Below are 15492 nucleotides of genomic sequence, written 5' to 3'. Positions count from 1 at the left end.
ACAAGATTGGCTTCTTCACTGGCGATGCAAAAATAAATACAGAAGTGCTGGAGGTGGAGACTAAGAAATTACTTTGAAAGAACATCAAATGGAATGAAAGATAGATAGTAGCTGAGCCTCAGTCCAAAGATATGCAATTATTGCACTGAGGCACAATAACCCGCTGGGAGCTAGGGCCGTATCTGCTGGGAGAGTGGAACTCAATCACATCTCTCAACCTCTTAGCACAAGATATCAGGACAAAGCTAAAAATAATGGGGGGACAAAGACATAAAACAGGAATGTATTTAAACAGTACTTATAAACTTGGAAAGTTGCTAGAATAACAGAATTTGTGTTTGAATGTATTTTCTGAAGGATATGAAGCCTGAAACTCAAATGTATGTCATTGTTTTGTGATTTGAATTCTCAGTGATTTGCCAGATAATGATAAATTGTATGAGGAAAAGGCCAAAAATATGAGGCAAAAATCTGGACAGTTGAGAGGTATGAACTCATGAGGCATAGCAAGGCAGGAGCAAAAGGGGCACCTGCCATTGATGTCTACTTATAGAGGGTGATGGATGTTTAAAAAAACATCATCTTACAAGTTGCCAATTAAGTGATCAAGAAGATACGGCTTTTAACTTGTCAAACTGTTATTTTCCCCAAAGGCAGTTAACTATCTTTTAAAAAAAGACATGACAGTTGTTAGTGTATATGCTGCCTCTAAGTGACAACAATTGTGATTGCTAAATGATAGCTTACAAACTGTTAAAAAACAAACAAAGCCAAAAACAAACTAGTAAAAAACAAACAAAAAAGGCAGACACTGGATTTTTAAGTATAAAAGGTGCTGTCAAACTGTTCTTTAAAAATGTTGACACTTGAGATACTGTGAACATATCACTTTTTAATGTGTGTGTGTGTGTGTGTGTGTGTGTGTGTGTGTGTGTGTGTGTGTGTGTGTGTGTGTGTGTGTGTGTGTGTGTGTGTGTGTGTGTGCACGCGATAAATGAGAGTACTGCCCAGGATGAAATACTGCCTTGTTAAAGCTCTGAAGGAACTTATGGCAGCATAGCAGGAAAGGATTGCAGGGTTTTGATCACATCTGGATCAGTCTACTAGCAGTAGAGTGAAATTGTCATAGCAGTGACTAACACAATTCTGGGGTGTTTCATCAGGTGACAGACTCCAGGCCCTGGTCAGGCCACGACTTGAGCACTGAATGCTTATATGTGACCCATACAAAAATAGTAACCTCTGACTGCTGGAAGGAGTCCAAGGGGAACTTACCAGAAAGGTATCTGGGATGGAGGAGAAAGGGTATGAGCAAAGGCTAAATTATCTTGGTCTCTTATTTCTAAAGACCAGAAGAGATGAGGACATAATATGGGTGCAAAGATTATGCCAGGGAGACATGGTGGTGCCACCCTGAACAAAAAGGTAGTGGGAGAAGACAGACCTCAGCCAATTGATTGTAGGGACCATGTGCTCCTCAGATCTATTAAAGAGATACTTTACAAAGAGAGATGGGGAGCCAGAGAGCCAGGTACAAGAATTAATGCTGGAGAGGGAATCCACTGAGGCATTCAAGAGGATATGAAACAGAGTGAGAAAGCACGAGTGTTAAGGGAGGGATGGTGATGAGTCAGCATATTAAATACACTTTGGGGAAGAGTAAATAAGCTAATTGTTTGAAGCTGTCATTGAGCAAATGTTATGTAATGCATTTATGCCATTATGTGCCACTCTCCACCATCAATTCCACATTGGCATTAGGTGGACTGGGTCACAGTAATCAGACAAGGACTATGTTGACTGTCCACAGAGTGGTGGCTACACAGTCTGTACACATACCTGCCAGACAAATGGCCACAGGTGACAACTAGTTACAGAGCTGTCTACATGAAAGGTACATTATATATGCATTGAACACAGTGGCTGGCATCTGTAGATTTGATGTCTTTGTTTCTTATAGGATAGATTATGTCACAATGAGTGACTGGACAGTCAACGGATGATCCTGACTATAGCAGAGATGACTGGTGTGATTACCCACTGAGTATTAATGATATCACTGATGGAATTCTACAGGTGCAGGAGGGTGGAATTTAGGGATAATTTGAGTTTCGGAGCTTTGACGTGCCCACTGTTAACAGGACTACTGTACCGTTGTCTAGTGATCTTTAGACACAGCAACAGATGACTGGACAATGAGAGATGTCCACTAAGATTTAAAAGGATTTGCAGTTGCTTATTCAACCCCCTCTGTTATGTGTTCATGTGGGGTTGTCTGTAAAATCACTTAAGCTGGGAGCTTCTGCTGTTAGCACACCACACTAATAGTGACCGGGCACCGTGGACACTGTTGCTGTGGAGAAACATTGCCTCTGCAGGTGCTGTTGGCAACAGTGCAACATTCTGAGGGGAAAGTGTCATCTTAAAGGTTTATATGGATCTAGCACTTCAGGGCAGTGACTACTATACTACAAGCTAACTGTGAGGGGACTGAAAGGCATAAGTAGTGCCTTGTGCAAACAGTGTCAGACACACTGCATCCATCAACTGAGAGAAGTGCATGACCTCACAGATGATACCCTGTTGCAGCAGCAGTGACATTGTAGCAAACAATGTTTATTACACAACTGGGGCTGGAATGTATATAATGTGTCAGAGATTTTGGCTTCCCCTCATGTACCCACCATCATTATTATCAGACTAGCTATCTCCTGTTGTATGTAGTCCATCTCAGCAGTCCACTGGTGTTCTAACTAAAAAAATGATTTCATCTGCCAGATCAAATATCTTCGGTATAACTACATCCTTTGTGTCTGCAGTTGTGGTGGTTGCAATGTAAAAGTGGCATTCAGAGTGAATAGCATCCAGAGACCTATGTCCACAAGCTAGCATAGTATAAATGGCTGCCAGTGATGTCTATAATCTGCTATGTGTAGTCAGTGCTGAGACACTTTGTTCTTCTACCATGTGGTGTAGGGGCTGGTATATCATATACCTTTCCTGACACCATATTTAGCCAGTTTTGCCATGCCTGCTGTTGCCTTTAATCTACTGTGGTATAATGTATTAGTCATGACACTGTTGCAATACACTAGCTATGCACAGTGTCAGCTTACCTAGACAAAGACTTAATGCTCTGTGCAGTGCAGATCTGCTGTACTTCTGTTTGCTGCTGAAGCTGGTCTCTATGTTTGAAGGAGGAGAACCCATGTCTCATATCCCTCATTATCCTCCTGATAATGTTCTGGTATGTGGTGGGCTGGTGTGCAGAGTCATGTTGTGGGGGGTGTAACAAGACACAGATATCTGATGTACCTTTCCCAAGACACACTGAAGTACACCAGTAGAATTATTCAGGCAACAGAACTACATTTTCATATATGAAAAGAGACTCACTATGATGTTATACATGTGCCTGGTCATATGTGCCCTCCTTGTTGCCAGCATCCAGTATGGGAGCAGCAGCAAGGAATCAAATCCTGCATTGCCTAGCAAAATATTTGTGCAAGACTGTACTATTTTGTCATAGCATGCTACATTCCAAACACATGAAAGATGTTGACATCATAGTTTTAACTGGGATGTTTAGCAGAGATATCCGATATATTGCCAATGTGGTGGCACATTCAGCCCAACACACTACTCATGGACAATTTGACTACCTCCTCCATACACTGGGAAACAAATATGACCACTAACAGGCAGGTTCAGAGATTCCTGGACTTTGTCAATGCAAATGTTCTGCAACAGCTGGTCTGTACTCCAACTAGGGGCACAAATATCCTACATATAGTACTCTCAAATGTGGAGAATCGCACCCCCCACACACACACAGCGTAATGTCCTCATTGGTAAGATCATATCATAAATTAGTCTCCTTTGAACTAAATGTAATGGTAGAACCCCCATCAAATTCTAAAACCATAATTTTTTTTCCAAGGTAAATTACCTACTATTAAGTGATAGCATAAGTAATTTTAAAGCTCCTCTAACCCTGAAAACATGGAGGCCTATGCAGAACTATACACAAATGCCCTGTACAACCACTTAAACAACTGTATAGAAATGTCAGTGTCTGACCAAACTAAACTGAGGAATAGCCGGAAAAACAATCCACCCTGGTGGACATCCTCCCATAAATAGATTATAAAACAGAAGGGAGAAATTCTTGTCTAAAAGTAAGTGGGAAGGTGCACTACAGAGAAAAAAAAACACATTATCTTCAACAGGCATTTGGGGAACTAGTCAAGTCTTCAAAAGCTAAATACAAGACTAAAAAATCCTCCCAATCTATGGATAACCACAAAGCATTTCTCAATTATTTATGAAATCTAAAGGGAAACACTCAGCGATGTGCTGAGTTGGCTGTAGATGACACTACCTATACTCAGCCTGAAGAAATAGCAATTTTTCTGACCAATAGTTTTAGCTTACATTTCACTCCCTCACTACCTCCAATCACTTCCCATGAAATACCCCCTACCATTCCTTTGCCTGTGACCACAAAAGAACAGATCATCACTGCACTCTCTAAAGCTAGAAATACAACATTAATGGGCCCTGATGGAATCCCAAAGTGCCTATTAAATAGCTTGAAATATGACCTAGCAGACCCACTCAGATCTCTATTTAATCAAAGTCTCTAGACAGGCTTTGTTCCACTAGAGTGGAGGACAGTAACAGTCATCCCTTTGCACAAGGGGGGACCATCAACTTACCCAGGAAACTACCGACCCATAAGTCTGACTAGCCTCATATGCAAGGCTGTGGAAAGGATAATCATGGACCTAATTAACAATGACATAGGCAATCTTCAGACTCTAGACCCAATCCAGTTTGGCTTCATCAAGGCAGGTCCTGTCTGCTCAATCTGGTGGACTTCTTTGAAAAGGTCAGTAAGGCCATGGATGAGGGTAAGACAGTGCATAACACCTAACTTGACCTGGCCAAGGCATTTGACACAATACCCCACTCAAGTATTATAAATAAACTCACAAAATTGGACATAAACCTTTACATCACCAGATGGATAGTCAAATGGCTCATGGATAGGACACAAGTTATTAGAGTGGGGCAATCCACAACCAGCAAGAGCACAGTCACTAGTGGAGTACTACAGGGCTCAGTTCTGGGCCCCCTCCTGTTTGGAATATACTTCTCAGATGTCAAGGCAAATTTAGATGTCCTTTGGCTGACCAAGTTTCTGATGACTGTAAGTTGGGGGCAATCACTGACTCCCCAAACAATACTGATATCCTACAGAAAGGTCTGACACAGACTAAAGAATGGTGTCAGAGCCATGGCCTCAAACTAAATGTCAAGAAGTGCATAATAATGACCTTTTGAAATCGAACATCCCAGTAAATTATAACATTGATACCACCCCTAAGAGTGGACCGGACCCTGTGGTGAAAGTACTCAGATAGATAGTGATCTGAATTTTGACCACCATGTGTCCATGGTGGTGAGGAATTTCTTCTATGTGGGCTCAGTTTATAAGTAAAGGCATGGCAGTCAGATCTAAGGATGTCATAGTACCACTGTACTCAGTCCTCAAAAGACCAATAATCGAGTACAATGCACCCTTTGGCATGTACCTCATCAGGCATCTGCAACAGTTGGAGCATACTTAGAGGTTTCTCACTAAAAAAATACAGGGTATAACTAACATGTCTTATGTGGACCAGTTAAAAGCCCTATCACTGCATTCAGTTTCCTACCGATTACTGAGGAGGTGATCTGTGCCTGACCTATAAGGCAGTCTCTAAACCAGCCCCGATGGAAATGTTGCATATTCACAAAACTAACTGCACAAGGGTTACTTGCTACAAAGATCTAAACCTGATCTCTGACATGAACAGCTCATGCTGGAGGGACAAATATGTGTCCGAGAGGTTGCCCCTTGTCTGGAAGAGGTTTTCTATTCACATGAAACAGAGTCCTTCCCTGATCATCTTCAAGTGCAATCTGGGCCAATGGATGGGAAATCACAAATTCATTCCTGGGGTGGTGCTCATGTCCCTTATGGACAAAGGCAGTCTGTAAAACTAGTCAAACCCCTACTTGCTGACCCTTGACATCATTCCTCTATGGACAGAAAATTGGGTTATATTTGAGTAAAACTAGCTGGTTTGTAAGGGTGTTAGCCTAGTAATATCCTATGAACCTATGAACATATATCTAGTACAGTCAGCAAGTGGTACCCCTTGTCAGTTCATATATGCATTGCTATAATTTATTCTAGATGCCCAGATGGAGTTGTGCATGCTCCCTGTGGGCCCCATTATTTCCAGTAATCCAGTTAGTGCATAAGATAAATTTATTTGGTCTGAGCTGTAGGCCTCTTGTTGTGTTCCATGACTTGCTTGGATAGGCATGTAATGAATGAATGTAGTATCCTGATGCTGAAAAAAAAAAAAAAAAAAAAAAAAAATTTGTCTGCTTTTACTGTATTTGTGTTTTTTCCTACTTTATTTTGCTTTTGCGTCATCTTAAAAGTACTCAGTTGTATTTATTACTGCTTGGTGTAACTCATTCTAAGCATTTTAGCTTAAGCACCTGGGCTTCAGACCAGTTTTACATTAAGAAGGTTTGTGGTCTGCACTGTAGTGGCAGAACAGGTAGCTTACATCCTTATAAGTTGGGAACTGCTGATTGAGGGCTCAGTGTCTGTTATTCTAAAAGTGTATTAATTCTGGTTTAAGCACTTGGGCTTGATGCTAGTTATTTAACATTAAGAGGGTTCGTGTTCTGCACTCTTAAGGGAGGAGAGGCTGGACTCTGTCCTTCTGAGCTGGGAATTTCTGGTTAAAGGCTTATAGTGCCTGCATATTTGAACTGCTTCTTACTGAAATTGGTACACCTTGTTTGCTGTAGCATAGACTAGATCCAGGCCTGCTGAATCTAGCTTTGTTTGTATAACTTGAGCACTAATCCAGGCATTCTTTAAAGTATTCAGTTGTATTTATTACTGCTTGGTAGTAACTTGATTAAAGTGTAGCTATCATTTCTAAGTCTTTTGGATTAAGCACTTGGGCTTCAGACCAGTTGTTTTACATTAGGAAGGTTTGTGGCGTGCACTGTGGTGGCAGGACAGGTAGCCTACATCCTTCTAAGTTGGGAACTGCTGATTGAGGGCTCAGTGTCTGTTATTCTAAAAGTGTATTAGTTCTGGTTTAAGCACTTGGGCTTCAGGCCAATTATTTTACATTAAGAAGGATCGCGGTCTGCACTCTTGTGGGAGGAGAGGCTGGACTCTGCCCTTCTGAGCTGGGAATTTCTGGTTATCCAGTTAGTGCATAAGATAAATTTATTTGGTCTGAGCTGTAGGCCTCTTGTTGTGTTCTTACTAAAATTGGTACACCTTGTTTGCTGTACCATAGACTAGATCCAGGCCTGCTGAATTTAGCTTTGTTTATATGCTTGTTGTTTGTTTATTTCCCTGAAATGCTAATTCCACCTAAAACGCGGCCTTTTAGGACTTCTGTGGATCCCTAGTGATATCTGCATTGCTTACTGTACTTATTTCCTTGTTTCACTTGAAAGAAAGTTACTGTTTGTCATTTTTGCATTTAAGTTACCAGTAACACATTGCATTTAAGTTACCTGACACTTGCTCACTAAAGCAATTATATAAGTCAGCTCTAAAAAATTAAAAGCACTACACCCTCACAAACTCCCCTTGAGTACCTTGTTCCCCATTGGCCCTTTTTTTCAATTATAAAGGAATTCCCAATACTATTCTTGCATGTCCATAGGTCAGTTGTCAATCTCCTCTCCGGTCCAGCTGGTGAATCTGGGAATCTTGAGGCAATGTTACAACTGCCTCATGTACACAGACAACCCTCTCCTCCTCCCAACACATTTCAACACATGTGAGAGATGCAACCATATAGCCAAACTGGAGGCTAAGCTCTTTCAGCTCAGTACTGGCATAACCAGTCAGGAGGAGAAGGAAACCACACTCACTACAATTCCAGTCTCACATAGACCTACCATGACAGCAAACCAAACACATAAACACACAAAAACATACTCAGAGGCTCTAAATAAAAATCTGCCTAAGCAGCAGAGACCTCCAAAGCAGACACCCAAGCAACCGCTACCCCAAAACAAAACACGTGCAACACATAGCTCACAAAGCCAGTGTGCTGAACAGTCACAGCCCTTAAGGCTAAACAACACACCTGATACAGTTGTAATAGGTGACTATTGTCAGGCACACTGACGTCCCACTCACCAGGCTGAACAAGGAGAAGGTCACGGTGAGCTGCCTGTTGGGCGCTAGGATCCGCCACATAACACAAGCACTCAGGTCACTCCAAGGCAAGTACAAATATGACTCAGTCATTGTCCATGCTGGTGTGAATGACCTGAGATGTACCTCCCTGGACTCTACATGAAAAGAGACACAGAGGAGCTCTCTCAGCATGTAGCCCAGGCCGGTATGACCCTGACCTTGAGTAGCATCTTACCCAAACCAAGAATGATGCCACAATATGAAGACAAGATGATCAATTTCAACAATTGGCTTAAGTATTGGTGTCATTCAAAGGGGATCCAATGCCTGTCAGCCTGGGATGACATGCTCGACAAGCCACGATGCTTCGCTAGAGACGGCTTGCACCTATCACCCCTGGGCTTTTGGATATTGGCAAAGGCTCTTGCTACCGCCATAGTGCCTTTTTTAGGCAAGGCTCAAAAGACAAACCCACCTCCATAGGTATCACAAGGGATAAGAAACTAAGAGTAATGCTACTCAACGCCAGAAGTCTAAACCTCAAGATGCATGCACTCGAAACTCTCCTTAGCATGGAGAACATCGATATCTGTGCAGTAACAAAAACTTGGTTCAAGGCTCCCAAGAGCACCCCAGCACTACCAGGTTAAACCTCATACCATGCTTTTCAGCCCCAAAACTTGGACCAAACCACAAAAGGAGGGGGAGTATCAATATTTGTCAAAGATACCCACACCTCCAGCTTGGTGGCACAGCACGAAGCATCAGAGACTATCCATGTGCAACTAACAGTGGGTAAAACTGCCTTCCAGTTTATAGCCTGCTACAGACCACCCTCCCAAACACAGGAACCCCACTCGGCCTTCCTGAGAATACTGGAAAATATGAAGGTCTCTCCAAACACCATTATATTGGGTGACTTAAACTACCCAAACATAGACTGGGAGCATTACTCTAGCTCCAACACCCTAGCCCAAAGGTTCCTAGAATATATAAACTGAAATGCTATGGAACAACTTGTTACCACTCCCACAAGAGGGGAAAACATACTGGACCTGATCATCACCAACATGGAGACACTATGCTCCAGACCAGAAGTGTATCCCTCACTGGTAAGATCAGACAATAAACTAATCTCACTGGATATTCACATCCCGACCCCACCCCCTGCCTAGAAAACCACAGTGAAAAACTTCTCTAAAGCAAATTTCACACGCCTCAAAACTGAGGCGAAATCCTTCATAGCCCCCGGGCCTGTGGAAAATACGGCCCAGACCGCAGAATCCTTTATAAATGCATTCTATGAACACCTTCAGGAATGCATGGATCATGCAATCCCAAATAAAACCAAGACCCAATCCTCCAAAGTCAGACGTCCTGTCTGGTGGACCCCAGCCATAAACAAACTATACAATAGAAGGAGGAAGCTACTACATGATAGAGCAAAATTCCAAAAAGGGAAGGCATCTCTGATCAGTACTAGCAAAAAACTACGGGCATTCATAAATCGTCTAAGGCCAGCTTCGAGAGAAAAATTGCACAGGACACTAAGGATAATCACAAGGCTTTCTTTAGTTATGTTAGGAACCTGGGTGGGAATTCCCAGATATGCTCAGAATTAGTCCAAAATGACAAAAAATACACTGAGCCCACAGACATTGCCAACATCCTAGCTGACAGGTTCAGTGCAAACCCCCCCCTCCCCACCAAAAGGGCAAATATCTATCCCAACAGAGTGCTGCCCCCCTGACATCTCAGATGCTCAGGTAAGAGCCGCCCTCTCCAAAGCAAAAAAAACACAGTATCAATGGGACCAGATGGTGTCCCGGGCTGCGTCCTACATGAACTCCAAGAAGAGCTAAACCCAAACATAAAACTACTGTTCAATCTTAGCCTTACTACAGTATATGTACCCAAAGAGTGGTGTACAGCAACAGTGGTCCCTCTCCACAAAGGTGGTGCCTCAGCGGATCCTGGAAACTATCGCCCCATAAGCCTGACTAGCTTGGTCTGCAAAGCTATGGAAAGGATCATCATGGACCTCATAAATAAAGATATTGGGGACCTACAGAACCTGGATCCTACCCAGTTTGGCTTTGTTAAGGGAAGATCCTGCCTCTTAAACCTGGTCAATTTCTTTGAAACAGTCACCAAGGCCATTGACGAGGGGGAGGTGGTCCACACAGCCTACCTGGACCTCACAAAAGCCTTCGATACAATACCCCACTCGGGCATTATAGATAAGCTCACCAGCTTAAATATAAACCCCTATGTCACTAGATGGGTTGCAAACTGGCTCAAGGACAGAACCCACATGGTTAGAATTGCTGGAGCCATGTCAGACTCCAAACCAGTTACAAGTGGAGTCCCACAAGACTCAGTCCTGGGACCGCTCTTGTTTGGTATATATTTCTCGGCGGTAGAGGCCAACACGGAAGGACTGTGGCTGACCAAGTTCGCAGATGACTGCAAACTGGGCGCCATAATCAACTCTCCAGCTGAAACAAGCATCCTCCAAAAGGGCCTCATAGAAAAGACAACTAGCCTCAAGCTAAACGCCAAAAAGTGTATAGTCATCCCCTTTGGCAAAAACAAAGTGCCTACAAATTACTACATAGGTGGTAATCCATTAAGTACAGAAGAAGTCATTAGGGACCTGGGGACCCAAGTTGATAGCAATCTCTTATTTGACATTCACGTGGCCAAAGTGGTTAGAAAAACATTTTATATAGCCCACCTAATCATGAAAGGATTCACATCTAGATCAGGGGAGGTCATCGTGCCTCTTTACTCATCCCTCATCAGGCCCATAATTGAGTACAATGCCCCTTTTGGGATGTACCTTACCAGACACCTGCAGCAACTGGAAAGACCCCAAAAGTACCTCACCAAGAGGATCAAAGGGCTCAAACAGATGCCATATGCTGCCTGGTTAAAGAAACTCCAGCTCTACTCAGTGGCATACCGCCTGCTCAGAGGCGATCTGTGCCTGACGTATAAAGCCATGTCCAACCCGGAATTAATGGACATGCTGCATCTCAGAAAATCCAAATCCCATCGAGCTGAGAGACTTGAACCTCAGCACTGAAATAAATAGGACATGCTGGAGGGACAGATTCATAACCCAGAGGCTCCCTTCACTCTGGAATAAAATCCCAGTCCAGGTTAGGCAGAGTCCCACATTGACTCTCTTCAAGAGGAATCTTGATGAGTGGATAGGAGATCGTAGGTTTTCCCCCTGCTATCACTTCTGTGTCACTGTTAGACAGAGGCACAGTATACTAACCTCGAAAAAAGGCATAGCAAAATTAATTTAAAATGTGTGGCGAAAGTCTAACACACTCTGGCTAGGCTTATAAATGCCCTAGGGCAGGTAGCCTAGTATGAACCTATGAACCTATGAATTCCTGAGAGATTCCTATGAGGTTCTTTGCCAGCCATTGAAAACACTCAGTTGCCAGGAAACCCACTTCTGCACGCACCTTTGCTTGCAGTGGAATGGCATGACCCCTAGCACCGTGCACCTACATGTCCTTGCACATGTCGGAGAATTGGGATAATCTGGTGCCATCCTTCTGGTAGTGGCTGACCTGCTCCTGCCTCACTAGGACTGCACCTAACAGTCACACCCAGAGCTGATGCATTTATGGCTCAGTCATACCAGCATTGTGCCTGCTATACCCCTATTGTAGCATATTTAGCATTATCACTGGATTAGCATCCATTGGTTCTGTTTATTGGCATTTTGCATTGCACTGTCTCATTCTTCACAGCCATGTATCACAGCCTGGTATATTTGCTTGAATAATATGTGAACCAGATTGCCGATTATATGCATGTGCATAGGCACTTGGTTCTTATTTCTTATTGACTTGTGTTGTGAGTACACTGTTGTGTTCCTACTGCCATGCTGTTTGAACACTGTCTTTTGTTGATTGTGGACTGTGATAACATTTTGAATATCAGTTTAGGTGACTTCTGCCCTTGCAAATTGTGAAGTGGCTTTATGACCTTCACCCTTAGTCCATTTTATTTTACAAGCTGTGTCTTCCCATATTTATAAAAGTGAACACTATTTTACTGTTTGTCCAAGCAGACACATTTTTGCTCAGGAAAGTTAAATTATTGGATATTATTTGTTATTAGCAGTACAGTTTGCTTTATATCCCTGGAGATATTGGTTTTATGCTGTAGTAGCTGACACATTGTCAATGTGTTTTCAGTTAGCTTAAACTATTGCAAGCCAGTAGGAAATACAGAAATTGATGGCTTGATTGGGCATTCCCCACCACACATTCACAGACGAGCATGAGTGCGCACACACACACACACACACACACACACACACACACACACACACACACACACACACAAATGTACTTATTGATGTACAAAGGGAGCTAGACAACAAATTTGATGTTATTCAGCCATGGTAGGGGACAAAAATTGCCATTCCATCTTTTAAAACGGAATATCTCTGGATACTACCTGTGGCGCTTACTAAAAAGTACATCTTTCTGAGATAGCAACTGAATATCCATGAAAATAGGTCAGATAATCTTGTTTGTCTAACTGATTTATCAGGGGAGGTAGAGGATGTTAACTTATTTATCTGTTTGTTTTTAAACTTATTTATATAAAGTATTCAAATATTTATCTCAAAAGATTTTACAAAAACAAAATGATAAAAAAATCTAGTAAAAGTCAATTAATGTATTACAAAAACCACACAGATAGAATAACATGATTATTTATATATTTGCTTTTATTAATTGAGAAAATCCGACAGGGTAACAGTGCTCCCTTTTAGCAGAGAACTGGAGAAAAAAGCTTCACAAGTTACAAAAGACTATTGCATATTTATGCAAAGTACAAAAATGTATAAACATAACATAGTAGAAGTAAACAGTAAGGGGGGGCATAAACTTAAAGTTCTATAGAGTATAAAAATAAATAGTATACTTACCCCTAAAGCACAAACTAGTAATTAACCATATAGTAAACATTTTTTAAAGCCATTTAGCCAAGGTTTAGGTGTTATTTGTATACCAGTTATTTTGTCTGCTATTGTTCTGAGGTATACTAGTAAGAAGAGAGAGCATGAGCAGGTGTTAGAAGAAACTGGAATTGGAGAAATCATATTAGCATGAATAATTAATTAGTGTCTCAGAAGTATTCTTAGCTGCAAGTTTTCATGCAGCTTTGGGTAGTAGGTATAATGTTATGATACAGACAATATGTGGAGAGTGAGCATTAAAAGTAACAAAAAATAAAACTAAAGACTGAAACTTAATCTGGGTTTAAATCAGCCTTTAAAAAAATTATACTTCAGGAACCCCTAAAGGAAGTTTCAGAGTTATAAACCTGAATCAGGGAAGGTAGCTGATTCCATCGGATTGGTGTAAGGAACAGAGGATAATCTGACTGAATTCTCTATTGGAATTCTGCTAATAACAAACCAGCCCATCTCCTGCTGACTTAACAGGTCTGGGCATAATAAAAGACATCATGAACTCATTCAGATAAGAGGGAATCAGATTGTACAATGCTCTGTAAGTCAGAAGTGAGACCATAAATCAGAAGTGGGAGCAGCAGGAGACACTGCGCATCTCACAGCACAGAAGTAATGTGGACAAAATGAGAAGTGGTTGTTAATAATAGTCTCATAATAGTCCAAGCAGATGTTACCACTTCATCACACATATATACAAAACCATAATTTTAAGAGGTGTAAGAAAAATATCTGTGTAGAAATTTCCATGTGAATATTCTTCAGAATGGTGAAGATGTTATTTTTGGTACTTATTTCAAAATTAGTTTTTTTGTTATTCTTTGATAACTCTTCTTTATTTATTCTCATTGAATAAAACCAGAAGGACCTATCATAACAGTTTAATTGAGTTACTTTTAATGTTAGATAGAAGGCCTAGTATTTTAGGGATGTTTCTATTTTGTGTGTCAAATGCTAATTTGACTTTATCTTAAATAAATTCTTTACATGTTTGTAAATCAAGCCAACTATTGTCTTCTATACTGTATTTGGCAATCAAATAATCTGCAGAATGTGTTTTATTTTCATTTAGAAATTGGTGCCTGTATATGAGCCCACTATCTTTTAACTCAGTCATTTTTCTTGTGTTAAATGATATTAAACACCCACTTGTGAAATCCATCAGGAATAATATTATTAGTAGATCTTTATTTAAATAATTTGAGTACATAAATCAATATTAAAAAATGGTTTATGAAAGGAAAAAGGTATACTTATATTTATCATTAAATATATACATTTTTATGACCCAAGGGAATACATTACTATCAATTTTTGTGAATAGTTCAATTATAGATTTCTTACTTTCTATTATCAAGGTTTCATGAATTGGTTTCCAGCATGGAGTATAAGAAGAGTCTAGCAACATATAAATTATTTTAATAATAACAGATTTATTATATAAATCAATATTAGGAAAAGCTATACTGCCTTTTCCCAGATTGTAGTATGCCAGTGTAAAGAAATTATAGCTTTTATAGGATGCCACAAGAAATTTAGTAAAATGGAATTTATTTTTTTATAAATGCTTTAGGCAGCAGAAGAATTAGTGATTGGCTAAAAAATAAGAATTTTGGTAATATTTTCATTTTGATTAGGGTTAATCTATTTTCAAAATTGAAAAATAATGTATTCCAATTATATGTTAATTATGTTATGTTAATTAGGTGTTGGCAATTAATTGAGATATATTGTTTATAGTTGGATTCAATGATAATCCCTAGATATTTTATCTGAGAATTTACCCAGTTAAAGATTTTAAATGAATGTAACCTATTATCTGTTTGTTTATTAGCAGAGTTTTAGATTTATTATGATTACATTTCATCCCTGATAACTTTTCAAAAAAATCAATTGAGCTAACTAGATGTTCTAGTGATGTTTCAACATTTCCACAAGTCATTAGAATATCATCAGTAAATAACTGAATTTTAGGAGAAATTTAGAAAAGAAAGTATAATTTAATTTGCATCATCTTTTAATGTTTATATATATATATATATATATATATATATATATATATATATATATATATATATATATAGATATTAGATCTTATAACATTGGCAAATGGTTCTATAGCAAGTACAAATAGTAATGGGGATAAAGAGCATCCCTGTTTTGTACCTTTTTAAGACATTAAAGGGACTAGTAATGAAAGAGCCTATCTTTGCATAAGAAATAGAATTAACATACAGCTTTT

The sequence above is a fragment of the Protopterus annectens genome, chromosome 8.part0 (assembly GCF_019279795.1).
Source record: "Protopterus annectens isolate FY-2018-M chromosome 8.part0, PAN1.0, whole genome shotgun sequence".
NCBI lineage: Eukaryota > Metazoa > Chordata > Ceratodontiformes > Protopteridae > Protopterus > Protopterus annectens.
This window is presented reverse-complemented; position numbering follows the sequence as displayed.